The following is a 15,449-nucleotide window of genomic DNA, read 5'->3' on the forward strand; positions in this document are numbered from 1 at the left end:
TCTATCTCTTTGTTTTGTTTCCTCTTGATGTAGCCTTAAGCAGTGACTGGTGAGAAACCCTTTCATGGGAAGGGGTTGCCAAGCTTCCAAAAATTACGAATCTCCAGAAATCTCAGCAAATATTTTTTCACACAAACTGGATGATACTTTCAGGTAATGATCAGAACACTAAGGCGACTTCGTTCCCCAAATTTCGTTCTTCTATGTTGCAGCGTTCATTTCCTGTAAGAGTTTGAATTTTTAGGTTTCACTCAGTTTTCTCCTATATTGATAGATGTATTTGGAACTCTAAATCCAACACGGTTTGTACTAGCTTCTTGAAACTTGACACAACGAAGTAGTTTCACGTTCTATCTCTACGTTTTGTTTCCTCTTGATGTAGCCTTAAGCAGTGACTGGCGAGAAACACTTTCATGGGAAGGGGTTGCCAAGCTTCCAAAAATTACGAATCTCCAGAAATCTCAGCAAATATTTTTTCACCCAAACTGGATGATACTTTAAGGTAATGATCAGTACACTAAGGCGACTTGGTTCCCCAAATTTCGTTCTTCTATGTTGAAGCGTTCATTTCCAGTAACAGTTTGAATTTTTAGGTTTCACTCTGTTTTCTTTTATATTGATAGATGTATTTGGAACTCTAAATCCAACACGGTTTGTGCTAGCTTCTTGAAACTTGACACAACAAAGTAGTTTCACGTTCTATCTCTACGTTTTGTTTCCTCTTGATGTAGCCCTAAGCACTGACTGGCGAGAAACACTTTCATGGGAAGGGGTTTCCAAGCTTCCAAAAATTACGAATCTCCAGAAATCTCAGCAAATATTTTTTCACCCAAACTGGATGATACTTTCAGGTAATGATCAGTACACTAAGGCGACTTGGTTCCCCAAATTTCGTTCTTCTATGTTGCAGCGTTCATTTCTTGTAAGAGTTAGAATTTTTAGGTTTCACTCTGTTTTCTCCTATATTGATAGATGTATTTGGAACTCTAAATCCAACACGGTTTGTGCTAGCTTCTTGAAACTTGACACAATGAAGTAGTTTCACTTTCTATCTCTACGTTTTGTTTCCTCTTGATGTAGCCTTAAGCAGTGACTGGCGAGAAATACTTTCATGGGAAGGGGTTGCCAATCTTCCAAAAATTACGAATCTCCAGAAATCTCAGCAAATATTTTTTCACCCAAACTGGATGATACTTTCAGGTAATGATCAGTACACTAAGGCGATGTGGTTCCCCAAATTTCATTCTTCTATGTTGAAGCGTTCATTTCCAATAACAGTTTGAATTTTTAGGTTTCACTCTGTTTTCTCCTATATTGATAGATGTATTTGGAACTCTAAATCCAACACGGTTGGTGCTAGCTTCTTGAAACTTGACACAACAAAGTATTTTCACGTTCTATCTCTACGTTGTTTTTCCTCTTGATGTAGCCCTAAGCAGTGACTGGCGAGAAACACTTTCATGGAACGGGCTTGCCAAGCTTCCAAAAATTACGAATCTCCAGAAAACTCAGCAAATATTTTTCACCCAAACTGGATGATACTTTCAGGTAATGATCAGTACACTGAGGCGACCTGGTTCCCCAAATTACGTTCTTCTATGTTGAAGCGTTCATTTCCAGTAACAATTTGAATTTTTAGGTTTCACTCTGTTTTCTCCTATATTGATAGATGTATTTGGAACTCTAAATCCAACACGGTTTGCGCTAGCTTCTTTAAACTTGACACAACAAAGTAGTTTCATGTTCTATCTCTACGTTTTGTTTCCTCTTGATGTAGCCCTAAGCAGTGACTGGCGAGAAACACTTTCGTGGGAAGGGGTTGCCTAGCTTCCAAAAATTACGAATCTCCAGAAATCTCAGCAAATATTTTTTCACCCAAACTGGATGATACTTTCAGGTAATGATCAGTACACTAAGGCGACGTGATTCCCCAAATTTCGTTCTTCTATATTGCAGCGTTCATTTCCAGTAACAGTTTGAATTTTTAGGTTTCACTCTGTTTTCTCCTATATTGATAGATGTATTTGGAACTCTAAATCCAACACAGTTTGTGCTAGCTTCTTGAAACTTGACACAACAAAGTACTTTCACGTTTTATCTCTACGTTTTGTTTCCTCTTGATGTAGCCCTTAGCAGTGACTGGCGAGAAACACTCTCATGGAAAGGGGTTGACAAGCTTCCAAAAATTATGAATCTCCCGAAATCTCAGCAAATATTTTTTCACCCAAACTGGATGATACTTTCAGGTAATGATCAGTACACTAAAGCGACTTGGTTGCCCAAATTTCGTTCTTCTATGTTGGAGCGTTCATTTCCAGTAACAGTTTCAATTTTTGGGTTTCACTCTGTTTTCTCCTATATTGATAGATGTATTTGGAACTCTAAATCCAACACGGTTTGTGCTAGCTTCTTGAAACTTGACACAACAAAGTAGTTTCACGTTCTATCTCTATGTTTTGTTTCCTCTTAATGTAGCCCTAAGCAGTGACTGGCGAGAAACACTTTCATGGAAAGGGGTTGCCAAGCTTCCAAAAATTATGAATCTCCAGAAATCTCAGCAAATATTTTTTCACCCAAACTGGATGATACTTTCAGGTAATGATCAGAACACTAAGGCGACTTGGTTCCCCAAATTTCGTTCTTCTATGTTGCAGCGTTCATTTCCTGTAAGAGTTTGAATTTTTAGGTTTCACTCAGTTTTCTCCTATATTGATAGATTTATTTGGAACTCTAAATCCAACACGGTTTGTGCTAGCTTCTTGAAACTTGACACAATGAAGTAGTTTCATTTCTATCTCTACGTTTTGTTTCCTCTTGATGTAGCCTTAAGCAGTGACTGGGAAGAAACACTTTCATGGGAAGGGGTTGCCAAGCTTCCAAAAATTACGAATCTCCAGAAATCTCAGCAAATATTTTTTCACCCAAACTGGATGATACTTTAAGGTAATGATCAGTACACTAAGGCGACTTGGTTCCCCAAATTTCGTTCTTCTATGTTGAAGCGTTCATTTCCAGTAACAGTTTGAATTTTTAGGTTTCACTCTGTTTTCTCCTATATTGATAGATGTATTTGGAACTCTAAATCCAACACGGTTTGTGCTAGCTTCTTGAAACTTGACACAACAAAGTAGTTTCACGTTCTATCTCTACGTTTTTTTCCTCTTGATGTAGCCCTAAGCAGTGACTGGCGAAAAACACTTTCATGGGAAGGGGTTTCCAAGCTTCCAAAAATTACGAATCTCCAGAAATCTCAGCAAATATTTTTTCACCCAAACTGGATGATACTTTCAAGTAATGATCAGTACACTAAGGCGACGTGGTTACCCAAATTTCCTTCTTCTATGTTGAAGCGTTCATTTCCAGTAACAGTTTGAATTTTTAGGTTTCACTCTGTTTTCTCCTATATTGATAGATGTATTTGGAACTCTAAATCCAACACGGTTTGTGCTAGCTTCTTGAAACTTGACACAACGAGGTAGTTTCACGTTCTATCTCTTTGTTTTGTTTCCTCTTGATGTAGCCTTAAGCAGTGACTGGTGAGAAACCCTTTCATGGGAAGGGGTTGCCAAGCTTCCAAAAATTACGAATCTCCAGAAATCTCAGCAAATATTTTTTCACACAAACTGGATGATACTTTCAGGTAATGATCAGAACACTAAGGCGACTTCGTTCCCCAAATTTCGTTCTTCTATGTTGCAGCGTTCATTTCCTGTAAGAGTTTGAATTTTTAGGTTTCACTCAGTTTTCTCCTATATTGATAGATGTATTTGGAACTCTAAATCCAACACGGTTTGTACTAGCTTCTTGAAACTTGACACAACGAAGTAGTTTCACGTTCTATCTCTACGTTTTGTTTCCTCTTGATGTAGCCTTAAGCAGTGACTGGCGAGAAACACTTTCATGGGAAGGGGTTGCCAAGCTTCCAAAAATTACGAATCTCCAGAAATCTCAGCAAATATTTTTTCACCCAAACTGGATGATACTTTAAGGTAATGATCAGTACACTAAGGCGACTTGGTTCCCCAAATTTCGTTCTTCTATGTTGAAGCGTTCATTTCCAGTAACAGTTTGAATTTTTAGGTTTCACTCTGTTTTCTTTTATATTGATAGATGTATTTGGAACTCTAAATCCAACACGGTTTGTGCTAGCTTCTTGAAACTTGACACAACAAAGTAGTTTCACGTTCTATCTCTACGTTTTGTTTCCTCTTGATGTAGCCCTAAGCACTGACTGGCGAGAAACACTTTCATGGGAAGGGGTTTCCAAGCTTCCAAAAATTACGAATCTCCAGAAATCTCAGCAAATATTTTTTCACCCAAACTGGATGATACTTTCAGGTAATGATCAGTACACTAAGGCGACTTGGTTCCCCAAATTTCGTTCTTCTATGTTGCAGCGTTCATTTCTTGTAAGAGTTAGAATTTTTAGGTTTCACTCTGTTTTCTCCTATATTGATAGATGTATTTGGAACTCTAAATCCAACACGGTTTGTGCTAGCTTCTTGAAACTTGACACAATGAAGTAGTTTCACTTTCTATCTCTACGTTTTGTTTCCTCTTGATGTAGCCTTAAGCAGTGACTGGCGAGAAATACTTTCATGGGAAGGGGTTGCCAATCTTCCAAAAATTACGAATCTCCAGAAATCTCAGCAAATATTTTTTCACCCAAACTGGATGATACTTTCAGGTAATGATCAGTACACTAAGGCGATGTGGTTCCCCAAATTTCATTCTTCTATGTTGAAGCGTTCATTTCCAATAACAGTTTGAATTTTTAGGTTTCACTCTGTTTTCTCCTATATTGATAGATGTATTTGGAACTCTAAATCCAACACGGTTGGTGCTAGCTTCTTGAAACTTGACACAACAAAGTATTTTCACGTTCTATCTCTACGTTGTTTTTCCTCTTGATGTAGCCCTAAGCAGTGACTGGCGAGAAACACTTTCATGGAACGGGCTTGCCAAGCTTCCAAAAATTACGAATCTCCAGAAAACTCAGCAAATATTTTTCACCCAAACTGGATGATACTTTCAGGTAATGATCAGTACACTGAGGCGACCTGGTTCCCCAAATTACGTTCTTCTATGTTGAAGCGTTCATTTCCAGTAACAATTTGAATTTTTAGGTTTCACTCTGTTTTCTCCTATATTGATAGATGTATTTGGAACTCTAAATCCAACACGGTTTGCGCTAGCTTCTTTAAACTTGACACAACAAAGTAGTTTCATGTTCTATCTCTACGTTTTGTTTCCTCTTGATGTAGCCCTAAGCAGTGACTGGCGAGAAACACTTTCGTGGGAAGGGGTTGCCTAGCTTCCAAAAATTACGAATCTCCAGAAATCTCAGCAAATATTTTTTCACCCAAACTGGATGATACTTTCAGGTAATGATCAGTACACTAAGGCGACGTGATTCCCCAAATTTCGTTCTTCTATATTGCAGCGTTCATTTCCAGTAACAGTTTGAATTTTTAGGTTTCACTCTGTTTTCTCCTATATTGATAGATGTATTTGGAACTCTAAATCCAACACAGTTTGTGCTAGCTTCTTGAAACTTGACACAACAAAGTACTTTCACGTTTTATCTCTACGTTTTGTTTCCTCTTGATGTAGCCCTTAGCAGTGACTGGCGAGAAACACTCTCATGGAAAGGGGTTGACAAGCTTCCAAAAATTATGAATCTCCCGAAATCTCAGCAAATATTTTTTCACCCAAACTGGATGATACTTTCAGGTAATGATCAGTACACTAAAGCGACTTGGTTGCCCAAATTTCGTTCTTCTATGTTGGAGCGTTCATTTCCAGTAACAGTTTCAATTTTTGGGTTTCACTCTGTTTTCTCCTATATTGATAGATGTATTTGGAACTCTAAATCCAACACGGTTTGTGCTAGCTTCTTGAAACTTGACACAACAAAGTAGTTTCACGTTCTATCTCTATGTTTTGTTTCCTCTTAATGTAGCCCTAAGCAGTGACTGGCGAGAAACACTTTCATGGAAAGGGGTTGCCAAGCTTCCAAAAATTATGAATCTCCAGAAATCTCAGCAAATATTTTTTCACCCAAACTGGATGATACTTTCAGGTAATGATCAGAACACTAAGGCGACTTGGTTCCCCAAATTTCGTTCTTCTATGTTGCAGCGTTCATTTCCTGTAAGAGTTTGAATTTTTAGGTTTCACTCAGTTTTCTCCTATATTGATAGATTTATTTGGAACTCTAAATCCAACACGGTTTGTGCTAGCTTCTTGAAACTTGACACAATGAAGTAGTTTCATTTCTATCTCTACGTTTTGTTTCCTCTTGATGTAGCCTTAAGCAGTGACTGGGAAGAAACACTTTCATGGGAAGGGGTTGCCAAGCTTCCAAAAATTACGAATCTCCAGAAATCTCAGCAAATATTTTTTCACCCAAACTGGATGATACTTTAAGGTAATGATCAGTACACTAAGGCGACTTGGTTCCCCAAATTTCGTTCTTCTATGTTGAAGCGTTCATTTCCAGTAACAGTTTGAATTTTTAGGTTTCACTCTGTTTTCTCCTATATTGATAGATGTATTTGGAACTCTAAATCCAACACGGTTTGTGCTAGCTTCTTGAAACTTGACACAACAAAGTAGTTTCACGTTCTATCTCTACGTTTTGTTTCCTCTTGATGTAGCCCTAAGAAGTGACTGGCGAGAAACACTTTCATGGGAAGGGTTTGCCAATCTTCCAAAAATTACGAATCTCCAGAAATCTCAGCAAATATTTTTTAACACAAACTGGATGATACTTTCAGGTAATGATCAGTACACTAAGGCGACGTGGTTCCCCAAATTTCGTGCTTCTATATTGAAGCGTTCTTTTCCAGTAACAGTTTGAATTTAGGTTTCACTCTGTTTTCTCCTATATTGAGAGATGTATTTGGAACTCTAAATCCAACACGGTTTGTGCTAGCTTCTTGAAACTTGACACAACAAAGTAGTTTCACGTTCTATCTCTACGTTTTGTTTCCTCTTGATGTAGCCCTAAGCAGTGACTGGCGAGAAACACTTTCATGGGAAGGGGTTGCCAAGCTTCCAAAAATTACGAATCTCCACAAATCTCAGCAAATATTTTTTCACCCAAACTGGATGATACTTTCAGGTAATGATCAGGACACTGAGGCGACTTGGTTCCCCAAATTTCGTTTTTCTATGTTGCAGCGCTCATTTCCTGTAAGAGTTTGAAATTTTAGGTTTCACTCTGTGTTCTCCTATATTGATAGATGTATTTGGAACTCTAAATCCAACACGGTTTGTGCTAGCTTCTTGAAACTTGACACAACAAAGTAGTTTCACGTTCTATCTCTACGTTTTGTTTCCTCTTGATGTAGCCCTAAGAAGTGACTGGCGAGAAACACTTTCATGGGAAGGGGTTGCCAAGCTTCCAAAAATTACGAATCTCCACAAATCTCAGCAAATATTTTTTCACCCAAACTTGATGATACTTTCAGGTAATGATCAGTACACTAAGGCGACGTGGTTCCCCAAATTTCGTTCTTCTATGTTGAAGCGTTCATTTCCAGAACAGTTTGAATTTTTAGGTTTCACTCTGTTTTCTCCAATATTGATAGATGTATTTGGAACTCTAAATCCAACACGGTTTGTGCTAGATTCTTGAAACTTGACACAACAAAGTAGTTTCACGTTCTATCTCTACGTTTTGTTTCCTCTTCATGTAGCCCTAAGCAGTGACTGGCGAGAAACACTTTCATGGAAAGGGGTTGCCAAGCTTCCAAAAATTACAAATCTCCAGAAATCTCAGCAAATATTCTTTCACCCAAACTGGATGATACTTTCAGGTAATGATCAGTACACTAAGGCGACTTGGTTCCTCAAATTTCGTTCTTCTATGTTGAAGCGTTCATTTCCAGTAACAGTTTGAATTTTTACGTTTCACTCTGTTTTCTCTTATATTGATAGATGTATTTGGAACTCTAAATCCAACACGGTTTGCGCTAGCTTCTTGAAACTTGACACAACAAAGAAGTTTCACATACTATCTCTACGTTTCGTTTTCTCGTGATGTAGGCCTCACCAGTGACTGGCGAGAAACACTTTCATGGGAAGGGGTTGCCAAGCTTCCAAATATTACGAATCTCCAGAAATCTCAGCAAATATTTTTTCACCCAAACTGGATGATACTTTCAGGTAATGATCAGTACACTAAGGCGACTTGGTTCCCCAAATTTCGTTATTCTATGTTGCAGCGTTCATTTCCAGTAACAGTTTGAATTTTTACGTTTCACTCTGTTTTCTCCTATATTGATAGATGTATTTGGAACTCTAAATCCAACACGGTTTGTGCTAGCTTCTTGAAACTTGACACAACAAAGTAGTTTCACGTTCTATCTCTACGTTTTGTTTCCTCTTGATGTAGCCCTAAGCAGTGACTGGCGAGAAACACTTTCATGGGAAGGGGTTGCCAAGCTTCCAAAAATTACGAATCTCCAGAAATCTCAGCAAATATTTTTTCACCCAAACTGGATGATACTTTCAGGTAATGATCAGTACACTAAGGCGACTTGGTTCCCCAAATTTCGTTATTCTATGTTGCAGCGTTCATTTCCAGTAACAGTTTGAATTTTTACGTTTCACTCTGTTTTCTCCTATATTGATAGATGTATTTGGAACTCTAAATCCAACACGGTTTGTGCTAGCTTCTTGAAACTTGACACAACAAAGTAGTTTCACGTTCTATCTCTACGTTTTGTTTCCTCTTGATGTAGCCCTAAGCAGTGACTGGCGAGAAACACTTTCATGGGAAGGGGTTGCCAAGCTTCCAAAAATTACGAATCTCCAGAAATCTCAGCAAATATTTTTTCACCCAAACTGGATGATACTTTCAGGTAATGATCAGTACACTAAGGCGACGTGGTTCCCCAAATTTCGTTCTTCTATGTTGAAGCGTTCATTTCCAGTAAGAGTTTGAATTTTTAGGTTTCACTCTGTTTTCTCCTATATTGATAGATGTATTTGGAACTCTAAATCCAACACGGTTTGTGCTAGCTTCTTGAAACTTGACACAACAAAGTAGTTTCACGTTCTATCTCTACGTTTTGTTTCCTCTTGATGTAGCCCTAAGCAGTGACTGGCGAGAAACACTTACATGGAAAGGGGTTGCCAAGCTTCCAAAAATTACGAATCTCCAGAAATCTCAGCAAATATTTTTTCACCCAAACTGGATGATGCTTTCAGGTAATGATCAGTACACTAAGGCGACTTGGTTCCCCAAATTTCGTTCTTCTATATTGCAGCGTTCATTTCCTGTAAGAGTTTGAATTTTTAGGTTTCATTCAGTTTTCTCCTATATTGATAGATGTATTTGGAACTCTAAATAAAACACGGTTTGTGCTAGCTTCTTGAAACTTGACACAACGAAGTAGTTTCACGTTCTATCTCTACGTTCTGTTTCCTCTTGATGTACCCCTAAGCAGTGACTGGCGAGAAACACTTTCATGGGAAGGGATGCCAAGCTTCCAAAAATTACGAATCTCCAGAAATCTCAGCAAATATTTTTTCACCCAAACTGGATGATACTTTCAGGTAATGATCAGGACACTGAGGCGACTTTGTTCCCCAAATTTCGTTCTTCTATGTTGCAGCGCTCATTTCCTGTAAGAGTTTGAATTTTTAGGTTTCACTATGTTTTCTCCTATATTGATAGATGTATTTGGAACTCTAAATCCAACACGGTTTGTGCTAGCTTCTTGAAACTTGACACAACGAAGTAGTTTCACGTTCTATCTCTTTGTTTTGTTTCCTCTTGATGTAGCCTTAAGCAGTGACTGACGAGAAACACTTTCATGGGAAGGGGTTGCCAAGCTTCCAAAAATTACGAATCTCCAGAAATCTCAGCAAATATTTTTTCACCCAAACTGGATGATACTTTCAGGTAATGATCAGTACACTAAGGCGACGTGGTTCCCCAAATTTCGTTCTTCTATGTTGAAGCGTTCATTTCCAGAACAGTTTGAATTTTTAGGTTTCACTCTGTTTTCTCCAATATTGATAGATGTATTTGGAACTCTAAATCCAACACGGTTTGTGCTAGATTCTTGAAACTTGACACAACAAAGTAGTTTCACGTTCTATCTCTACGTTTTGTTTCCTCTTCATGTAGCCCTAAGCAGTGACTGGCGAGAAACACTTTCATGGAAAGGGGTTGCCAAGCTTCCAAAAATTACAAATCTCCAGAAATCTCAGCAAATATTCTTTCACCCAAACTGGATGATACTTTCAGGTAATGATCAGTACACTAAGGTGACTTGGTTCCTCAAATTTCGTTCTTCTATGTTGAAGCGTTCATTTCCAGTAACAGTTTGAATTTGTAGGTTTCACTCTGTTTTCTCCTATATTGATAGATGTATTTGGAACTCTAAATCCAACACGGTTTGTGCTAGCTTCTTGAAACTTGACACAACAAAGTAGTTTCACGTTCTATCTCTACGTTTTGTTTCCTCTTGATGTAGCCCTAAGCACTGACTGGCGAGAAACACTTTCATGGGAAGGGGTTGCCAAGCTGCCAAAAATTACGAATCTCCAGAAATCTCAGCAAATATTCTTTCACCCAAACTGGATGATACTTTCAGGTAATGATCAGTTCACTAAGGCGACGTGGTTCCCCAAATTTCGTTCTTCTATGTTGAAGCGTTCATTTCCAGTAACAGTTTGAATTTTTATGTTTCACTCTGTTTTCTCTTATATTGATAGATGTATTTGGAACTCTAAATCCAACACGGTTTGCGCTAGCTTCTTGAAACTTGACACAACAAAGTAGTTTCACATACTATCTCTACGTTTCGTTTTCTCGTGATGTAGGCCTAACCAGTGACTGGCGAGAAACACTTTCATGGGAAGGGGTTGCCAAGCTTCCAAATATTACGAATCTCCAGAAATCTCAGCAAATATTTTTTCACCCAAACTGGATGATACTTTCAGGTAATGATCAGTACACTAAGGCGACTTGGTTCCCCAAATTTCGTTATTCTATGTTGCAGCGTTCATTTCCAGTAACAGTTTGAATTTTTACGTTTCACTCTGTTTTCTCCTATATTGATAGATGTATTTGGAACTCTAAATCCAACACGGTTTGTGCTAGATTCTTGAAACTTGACACAACAAAGTAGTTTCACGTTCTATCTCTACGTTTTGTTTCCTCTTCATGTAGCCCTAAGCAGTGACTGGCGAGAAACACTTTCATGGGAAGGGGTTGCCAAGCTTCCAAAAATTACGAATCTCCAGAAATCTCAGCAAATATTTTTTCACCCAAACTGGATGATACTTTCAGGTAATGATCAGTACACTAAGGCGACGTGGTTCCCCAAATTTCGTTCTTCTATGTTGAAGCGTTCATTTCCAGTAAGAGTTTGAATTTTTAGGTTTCACTCTGTTTTCTCCTATATTGATAGATGTATTTGGAACTCTAAATCCAACACGGTTTGTGCTAGCTTCTTGAAACTTGACACAACAAAGTAGTTTCACGTTCTATCTCTACGTTTTGTTTCCTCTTGATGTAGCCCTAAGCAGTGACTGGCGAGAAACTCTTACATGGAAAGGGGTTGCCAAGCTTCCAAAAATTACGAATCTCCAGAAATCTCAGCAAATATTTTTTCACCCAAACTGGATGATATTTTCAGGTAATGATCAGTACACTAAGGCGACTTGGTTCCCCAAATTTCGTTCTTCTATGTTGCAGCGTTCATTTCCTGTAAGAGTTTGAATTTTTAGGTTTCATTCAGTTTTCTCCTATATTGATAGATGTATTTGGAACTCTAAATAAAACACGGTTTGTGCTAGCTTCTTGAAACTTGACACAACGAAGTAGTTTCACGTTCTATCTCTACGTTCTGTTTCCTCTTGATGTACCCCTAAGCAGTGACTGGCGAGAAACACTTTCATGGGAAGGGATGCCAAGCTTCCAAATATTACGAATCTCCAGAAATCTCAGCAAATATTTTTTCACCCCAACTGGATGATACTTTCAGGTAATGATCAGTACACTAAGGCGACTTGGTTCCCCAAATTTCGTTATTCTATGTTGCAGCGTTCATTTCCAGTAACAGTTTGAATTTTTACGTTTCACTCTGTTTTCTCCTATATTGATAGATGTATTTGGAACTCTAAATCCAACACGGTTTGTGCTACCTTCTTGAAACTTGACACAACAAAGTAGTTTCACGTTCTATCTCTACGTTGTGTTTCCTCTTGATGTAGCCCTAAGCAGTGACTGGCGAGAAACACTTTCATGGAACGGGCTTGCCAACCTTCCAAAAATTACGAATCTCAAGAAATCTCAGCAAATATTTTTCACCCAAACTGGATGATACTTTCAGGTAATGATCAGTACACTGAGGCGACCTGGTTCCCCAAATTACGTTCTTCTATGTTGAAGCGTTCATTTCCAGTAACAATTTGAAATTTTAGGTTTCACTCTGTTTTCTCCTATATTGATAGATGTCGTTGGAACTCTAAATCCAACACGGTTTGTGCTAGCTTCTTGAAACTTGACACAACAAAGTAGTTTCACGTTCTATCTCTACGTTGTGTTTCCTCTTGATGTAGCCCTAAGCAGTGACTGGCGAGAAACACTTTCATGGAATGGGGTTGCCAAGCTTCCAAAAATTACGAATCTCCAGAAATCTCAGTAAATATTTTTTCACCCAAACTGGATGATACTTTCAGGTAATGATCAGTGCACTAAGGCGACGTGGTTCCCCAAATTTCGTTCTTCTATGTTGAAGCGTTCATTTCCAGTAACAATTTGAATTTTTAGGTTTCACTCTGTTTTCTCAAACTATATTGATAGATGTATTTGGAACTCTAAATCCAACACGGTTTGCGCTAGCTACTTTAAACTTGACACAACAAAGTAGTTTCATATTCTATCTGTACGTTTTGTTTTCTCTTAATGTAGCCCTAAGCAGTGACTGGCGAGAAACACTTTCATGGGAAGGGGTTGCCAAGCTTCCAAAAATTACGAATCTCCAGAAATCTCAGCAAATATTTTTTCACCCAAACTGGATGATACTTTCAGGTAATGATCAGTACACTAAGGCGACGTGGTTCCCCAAATTTCCTTCTTCTATGTTGAAGCGTTCATTTCCAGTAACAGTTTGAATTTTTAGGTTTCACTCTGTTTTCTCCTATATTGATAGATGTATTTGGAACTCTAAATCCAACACGGTTTGTGCTAGCTTCTTGAAACTTGACACAACAAAGTAGTTTCACGTTCTATCTCTACGTTTTGTTTCCTCTTGATGTAGCCCTTAGCAGTGACTGGCGAGAAACACTTTCATTGAAAGGGGTTGCCAAGCTTCCAAAAATTACGAATCTCCAGAAATCTCAGCAAATATTTTTTCACCCAAACTGGATGATACTTTCAGGTAATGATCAGCACACTAAGGCGACTTGGTTCCCCAAATTTCGTTCTTCTATGTTGAAGCGTTCATTTCCAGTAACAGTTTGAATTTGTAGGTTTCACTCTGTTTTCTCCTATATTGATAGATGTATTTGGAACTCTAAATCCAACACGGTTTGTGGTAGCTTCTTGAAACTTGACACAACAAAGTAGTTTCACGTTCTATCTCTACGTTTTGTTTCCTCTTGATGTAGCCCTAAGCACTGACTGGCGAGAAACACTTTCATGGGAAGGGGTTGCCAAGCTGCCAAAAATTACGAATCTCCCGAAATCTCAGCAAATATTTTTTCACCCAAACTGGATGATACTTTCAGGTACTGATCAGTACACTAAGGCGACGTGGTTCCCCAAATTTCGTTCTTCTATGTTGAAGCGTTCATTTCCAGTAACAGTTTGAATTTTTAGGTTTCACTCTGTTTTCTCCAATATTGATAGATGTATTTGGAACTCTAAATCCAACACGGTTTGTGCTAGATTCTTGAAACTTGACACAACAAAGTAGTTTCACGTTCTATCTCTACGTTTTGTTTCCTCTTCATGTAGCCCTAAGCAGTGACTGGCGAGAAACACTTTCATGGAAAGGGGTTGCCAAGCTTCCAAAAATTACAAATCTCCAGAAATCTCAGCAAATATTCTTTCACCCAAACTGGATGATACTTTCAGGTAATGATCAGTACACTAAGGCGACTTGGTTCCTCAAATTTGGTTCTTCTATGTTGAAGCGTTCATTTCCAGTAACAGTTTGAATTTGTAGGTTTCACTCTGTTTTCTCCTATATTGATAGATGTATTTGGAACTCTAAATCCAACACGGTTTGTGCTACCTTCTTGAAACTTGACACAACAAAGTAGTTTCACGTTCTATCTCTACGTTGTGTTTCCTCTTGATGTAGCCCTAAGCAGTGACTGGCGAGAAACACTTTCATGGAACGGGCTTGCCAACCTTCCAAAAATTACGAATCTCAAGAAATCTCAGCAAATATTTTTCACCCAAACTGGATGATACTTTCAGGTAATGATCAGTACACTGAGGCAACCTGGTTCCCCAAATTACGTTCTTCTATGTTGAAGCGTTCATTTCCAGTAACAATTTGAAATTTTAGGTTTCACTCTGTTTTCTCCTATATTGATAGATGTCGTTGGAACTCTAAATTCAACACGGTTTGTGCTAGCTTCTTGAAACTTGACACAACAAAGTAGTTTCACGTTCAATCTCTACGTTGTGTTTCCTCTTGATGTAGCCCTAAGCAGTGACTGGCGAGAAACACTTTCATGGAATGGGGTTGCCAAGCTTCCAAAAATTACGAATCTCCAGAAATCTCAGTAAATATTTTTTCACCCAAACTGGATGATACTTTCAGGTAATGATCAGTGCACTAAGGCGACGTGGTTCCCCAAATTTCGTTCTTCTATGTTGAAGCGTTCATTTCCAGTAACAATTTGAATTTTTAGGTTTCACTCTGTTTTCTCAAACTATATTGATAGATGTATTTGGAACTCTAAATCCAACACGGTTTGCGCTAGCTACTTTAAACTTGACACAACAAAGTAGTTTCATGTTCTATCTCTACGTTTTGTTTCCTCTTGATGTAGCCCTAAGCAGTGACTGGCGAGAAACACTTTCATGGGAAGGGGTTGCCAAGCTTCCAAAAATTACGAATCTCCAGAAATCTCAGCAAATATTTTTTCACCCAAACTGGATGATACTTTCAGGTAATGATCAGTACACTAAGGCGACGTGGTTCCCCAAATTTCCTTCTTCTATGTTGAAGCGTTCATTTCCAGTAACAGTTTGAATTTTTAGGTTTCACTCTGTTTTCTCCTATATTGATAGATGTATTTGGAACTCTAAATCCAACACGGTTTGTGCTAGCTTCTTGAAACTTGACACAACAAAGTACTTTCACGTTCTATCTCTACGTTTTATTTCCTCTTGATGTAGCCCTAAGCAGTGACTGGCGAGAAACACTTTCATGGAAAGGGGTTGCCAAGCTTCCAAAAATTACGAA

The sequence above is a fragment of the Spermophilus citellus genome, assembly GCF_964194105.1.
Source record: "Spermophilus citellus genome assembly, chromosome: 2".
In the NCBI taxonomy this organism is placed as follows: domain Eukaryota; kingdom Metazoa; phylum Chordata; class Mammalia; order Rodentia; family Sciuridae; genus Spermophilus; species Spermophilus citellus.